The sequence below is a fragment of the Podarcis pityusensis genome (genome assembly GCF_964106645.2).
Source record: "Podarcis pityusensis genome assembly, chromosome: 1".
Classification (NCBI taxonomy): Eukaryota; Metazoa; Chordata; class Lepidosauria; order Squamata; family Lacertidae; genus Podarcis; species Podarcis pityusensis.
This window is the reverse complement of record NC_138028.1, coordinates 10598660-10604659: the sequence shown is the minus strand read 5'-3', so window position 1 is coordinate 10604659 and position 6000 is coordinate 10598660. Positions and strand designations below refer to the sequence as shown.

General features: G+C 44.3%; 1 protein-coding gene across 1 annotated transcript in view; it reads left to right on the top strand.

Moving 5' to 3' along the window:
• The first annotated feature begins 576 nt into the window (after positions 1 to 576).
• ESR2 (estrogen receptor 2) overlaps positions 577 to 6000 on the top strand; it is a 68839-nt gene continuing 63415 nt past the window's right edge. The window contains exon 1 of the mRNA XM_080980922.1: positions 577 to 940. The gene's annotated coding sequence lies outside the window, so the exon portion shown is untranslated. The remainder of the gene's footprint in view (positions 941 to 6000) is intronic.

Genomic DNA, 6000 nt, shown 5'->3' with positions numbered 1-6000 from the left:
AAAGTGCTTGCACAGGGCGCTGCTGAAATTTTAGAACCGTTTACCTTCCCGCTGGAGCAGTACCTATTTATCTACTTGCACTGCTTGCTTTCGAACTGCTAGGTTGGCAGGAGCTGGGACCGAGCAACGGGAGCTCACCCCGTCGCAGGGATTCGAACTGCCGACCTTCTGATCGGCAAATCCTAGGCTCTGTGGTTTAACCCACAGCGCCACCCGCATCCCTAAGGAGACTTACTCCAAGGTTAATGCAGCCTGTGTGTGGAATCAAGACGCAACTGGCTCTCCTTTTACCAGATTTAACCAAACGGAAGACTTCTATTGCATTCTGTCAGGGCACAGTCGCAAACTTACTAAATAAATAAAAAAAATCCCTCCCCAACTCCCCCTCCCCCGAGGAATAGAAGGGAGAGTTTTTACCAGCAGCACACCCTTAAAAAAAAAAAAATAAAATACACAGGGACCTGTCCCTGGTTAAGGACACTTGGAGAGTGTGATTCAAATGTTTCCTTTGGTAATTAGGTCTGTGTTGTCAGATAATAGATTATCCTCGCGGTGTCTACGAGGATAGACTAGTTTGGAACGAGCACAGGCAAGGCTGGGCACTAGAGCAGGCAGTGACTAAGAAGCTTCTGAAATTTGTCATGTCAGGGAAGGAGGGGGAACTTCAACGAAGCTGTTGCTTTTGCCGAGGAAAGAAAACACCGGGCGTCTGCATGTGTGCGTGTGTGCGCGCTCACTAGCTGACAAGATACCGCTCCGGAGCGGCTGGTATTTGAGCTCACGGAGGCTCAGCGGTGTGCTGCCGGAGCCGGTCTTGGATACAGCTGTTGCTCTGGTGAGGCAAAAGGAAGCAAAAAAAGGAAACTCGGAAATGCCGGCTCGGGTTTAATGCGTTCCCAGTAATTGCAGAGTCAAGAACGATCCATTCAAAAGCACTCAGGTAGGTGCTTGTATTGAGCTGTGTGAATTTTAATACATATAGAGAGAGATTGTGTATGAGTGAATGAGAGAGAGAGAGAGAGAGAGAGAGAGAGAGAGAGAGAGAGAGAGAGAATAAAAATGATTGCTAGGTAATGGATCATGGAAAGGGGTATGGGAGAACAATAAATGATGCTATTGTTGATTTGATTGATAATAATTCGGGAAAGAGGACAGTTAGATTTAGAAAGCTCAAAATGGCCTTTCCCGGGACCATTTCAGAATTTTCAGATTTTTTAACTCTCAAAGTTGTCTAGAAAAAATTGCTAAAGTTTGTTACTTAAGTCATTTGTGGTTTGCTTCCGTGTACGTGTGTGTGTGTGTGTGTGTGTGTGTTTAAATGACACCTGAAGAAGAAAGACTGGGGATGGCACAAGTGTTCAAAAACTCACGTGAATACTTTAACCAAAATGATGGGGAAACTGGATATGAATGAGAGAAAAGCCAAATAATATATTTTTTCATATGCTTGGAGTTTCCTGTTTCACTGGAGTTTATTTGGGCAAAAATTGCTCAAATCCATTATAAAGATGTGGAGCAGTGGTTTTTGGCTTGAGCCCAGTCTGAGCAGTGGGGGAAATTAAATATGTAATCCTATATACAAATAACTCTGGAGTACTCCTCATTGAGTTCAATGGAGATTACTTCTGAGTCAGAAGACATAGGATCACCATTGGGATGAGTTTTTTCAGCCTTTGTGTCTATGCTCCACGCTTTTTTTTAAGGAATGTTATGAAAGGTGTTAATGCAATGGCATTCCCAATTAATTAATTTCATCAATTCCTCATCCATTCTGCTAATGCCTCATTAATTCCTAATTCCACCGCATGGAAGTAGCAGTAGACTGTAAACCAGACTCTTATCTGCTGGGTAGAAAAATACTTCCCAGATCTGAGGGAAAATCACACACTGGGTACAATTTGCTCACCGTAAAATGCCCCCAAGTCCCATTGATGTCAGTAGGAAACTTAAGCTGTTGCTTAACTCACTTCCATTGAAACCAATGGGACTCCAAATCGTTTAGCTCTGGCTGGATCTTGCCCAGTGTGTATGCTTCCTAAAACAGAGAGACACAGACTTGAAGGTCACATCCTTGAAGCCCTCACATCCCTGTTAAGAAAGTTGAATGGGGGGGGGGGTTGTTGTGGCTACTCTGTACATGCTCAGAACAAGCCTCCTTTTAACTGTATCACATGGTTCCTCTGAGCGTCCTCCTTGCACTGGAAACCTGTCTCCAAGGCATAGTCTTATATGCATCCAATACACATCTTCTGTGGCTATTTCTTGGAGTTGTAGCCCACTCTGTGCCACAGTGATGTCAGGACAGGTGACAATTCCCTCTTACGCCACGCCAGGGGCTTTGTGCAATTGCTAGCGATGCCTTGAAAGGTTGTGTCTTTGCAGCAGTGGGGCATTGAAAGGTGAGGGTTCAAATCCTGCCCTCTTAGGGCTTGGCTTCATTACCGTTTTTCATAGCCTTTCCACGAGGGGGGGGGGTCACAGCTCATGCGCTGTCTGCTGCAGATCTCTGGTTCAATCCCACACATCTTTACCCAAGTCCCTGGGAAGCCATATCCAACCAAAGGTTGCAGCAATATACCGAGTTAGCACAACCAATGGTTTGGCACAGACAAAGGTGGCTTCATGTGCACTGTGTACTTGAACCTCACAATTTCCCGCTTGTTTAAAGTGGGTAGAGGTATTGATCCAGGTAAAGCCCCCCTCCCTTACAAAATGCACACCATCCTTACTCATTTGTTCCTCCCTGACAAAGGCTACTCAGACGATTACTCAGTCTACTTCTTTGGAGAAGCCCAGTGTGGCAAAAGGTCGAGATGCAATTTCTATGCGACGCAGAGCATTTCTATGCGACACAGAGATGTAGAGATTGTAGGATTAAACCTCAAGGTAGCGTTTTGGGCTAACTGATCACATCAGTTAAAAGGGTCCGTGGTTCCGGATCCATGCAGCGCAGCCTATGTTTATTATATAATTTTGCAGCCGTCTCTTTTATTTTTAATACTCCGCTGAATCACAATGTGTGTGCGTTCACATTTTTGGAATGCCAATGATAAAAATGGCAAATAGTTGGGCAGAGATCCAGTTCCTGGAAAAAAAGAAGAAGTTTGGACGAGCCCGAGAAATTGTGTCTCCTTGGAATATGCAGAAATGTGGGGATCCTATTCTGGTTTGCAAGACAACCTGAGCAATGATATGCAGCCACCTAATGGCAAACCAGCTTGTTGGGACCCCTTCCTGCTTGCAGCCTTCTCGATTCGAGGAGGACAAAGCAAAAACCAGACAAGCTAGCAGCGCAGGGAGAGCAGAAACCTAGGTGGGCTTTCACAGCATGTATCTATGCATTATTTGTTTATTTATTCAAAACATTTCCATGCCGCCCCGAAAGTCAAAATTCCTGGGGCGTTTTGCCATGACAATACAAATAGCAAGATAAAAACAAGGAAAAGCAAGTGCCAAAATAAGGAGGAAGAGCCGTAGCTAGGTGGGAAGCACCTGCCTTGGATGCAAAAGGCTCCTGTTTCTATCCCATCTCCGCTTATAGCAGCCTGAGTCATTGGAGAGCTGCTGCCTGTCCGTGTTGACAGTACTGGGCTGGATGGACCAATGGTGTGGCTCAGTATGGGGCTGCTTCCTATAATCTTAATAAATCACCTCAGGTGGGAAATGGCTTAAAGAGGTTTTTTTTAAATAATATTTTGAAAATGAATTTATCTCCAGTGCCTTTTGGAAGGATCAGATTTCAGACACCACAGGGTCTTCTTTTATCCCAACAAGTCAGTATAATTCTTTTATCCTCCAGAGGCTGCTATTTTATCCACATGTACCTTTAATGTTTTTAAATGTACCACATGTTTTTAATGTTCTGTTGAAAGCCACCCAGAGTGGCTAGGGAAACCCAGCCAAATGGGCGGGGTAGAAATAATAATAATAATAATAATAATAATAATAATAATAATACCTGGGAGGGAGTTAAGCTCCGTGACAAACATGGACTTATTCCTGAGTAGGCACACAAACACAAATGCACAGTTAAGGATTGTAATTAATAAGTTTTCAAGACCTCGTGTCAATATTTTGCTCTTTCTTTTTTCAGAAAAGGAAAGAGATGCTAGACTTGGCTCTAGATGCAGTAGACTATGGACTGGCACATGCTAAAATCCGCCAGCCTCTTCAAAGTAGATTACAAGGACTCTTACCTCTCATTAGTTCTTGGCCATCAGTTAAACACACAAACGCACACACCACCACAACAAAAACAAACAAACAAACAAACAAACCCTGCTATACATTTTGAACTGATTTGAATTTCAAATTTGAGTTTAAGCTTGAAACAGGAATTGAGGGGATGCTCACCAAATTTGCAGATGACACCAAACTGGGAGACGTAGCTAATGCTGCAAAAGACCAAATCAGAATTCATTATGACCTTAACAGATTGGAGAACTGGGCGCAAGCTAACAAAACGAATTTCAATAGGGACAAATGTCAGGTTCTGCACTTAGGCAGGAAGAACCGGATGCACAAATATAGGATGGGGTGCACCTGGCTTACTAGCAGTACATGTGAAAAGGATCTAGGGGTCTTGGTGGACCACAAGCTTAACATGAGTCAACCATATGATGCAGCAGCAAAATAAGCTAACGCTGTTCCAGGCTGCATTAACATAAGTCTAGTGTTTGATCAAGAGAGGTAATAGTACTGCTTTATTCTGCCTTGGTCAGAACACACCTGAAATACTGTTTCTAGTTCTGGGTGCTGCCATTTAAGAAAGATGTTGACAAGCTGGAAGGTGTGCAGAGGAGGGCGACCAAGATGATCAAGGGTCTGGAAAAAGCCTTATAAGGAACGGTTGTGGGAATTGAGTATGTTTAGCCTGGAAAAGAGGAGACTGAGAGGAGATATGGTAGCCATCGTTAAATATCTAAACGGCTGTCGCACGGAAGGTAAAGCAAGCTTGTTTTCTCCTGCTCTGGCAGGTAGGACCCAAATTAGTGGATTTAAATTACAAGAAAAGAGATTCCGACTAAACATCAGGAATAACTTTCTGACAGTAAGAGTTGTTAGGCAGTGGAACAGAGTCCCACGGGAGGCGATGTACTCTCCTTCCTTGGAGGTTTTTAAGCAGAGATTGGATGGCCATCTGCCATGGATGCTTTAGCTGAGATTCCTGCATTGCAGGGGGTTGGACTAGATGACCCCTGGGGTCTCTTCCAGCTCTAAGATTCTATGAAGGCAAAATTATGCACGATGCTTCAAAGATTTGTGTCCCATCAATGCTGGAATGGAGTGGGGTGAGTGTTTGAGGCAGCGTTGAGTTTGAATGAAGCTCCACATCCCTGCCCAGTCACAAATCTCCCACTATGGCCTTGGGCAAGTCTGAACTTACTAGGGCTCTTGTCAGGGTTCTGCTTTGCTGCTTTAAGCCAAGCAGCGAGCTATTGTGTTGCCAGCGGCGTGCAGTGAAATTTTTTCGCAGGGGAATAATTAAGGCCAGAGGTGCCAGCATGCAAGGGCAATTGGAGGGGGGAGTGATGTGTGCGTGACATCACACATGTTAAAGATTTTCTTGTTTTACAGAAGTATGTGTAATGTCTCTCGTATTTTTTCCATGTAACATTTTTACAAATCCGTTTCATTTGTTGAGACATTAGGGGGAGAAAAAAAGGGGTGGGGGGGAAGATGGGTGGGGGTGGGGTCGGGTGGCGATGTTTCTATTATGCTTAATGTATGTAGGGTTTGGTGTCAGCGATGCTTGTGCTGTTCACTTGTGTTCCTTTGGTGGTGAGACAGGTTGGGGTTGGCCTAGGATGTGGTTGTTTGTGATTGGCTGTGGTGATCTTTGTTTTTGTGTGTGAGTGGGGTGGATGAGTGTTTTGGATCAGGTTAGCCATATTGATTTGTATGCTGTTGGTGGATTATTGTCATTGTCTTGTTGGGCTGTGTATGTGATAAAGGGGAGCCATACTGGGGTAAAGACATCTTCTTCTGCTTGTCCCCGTG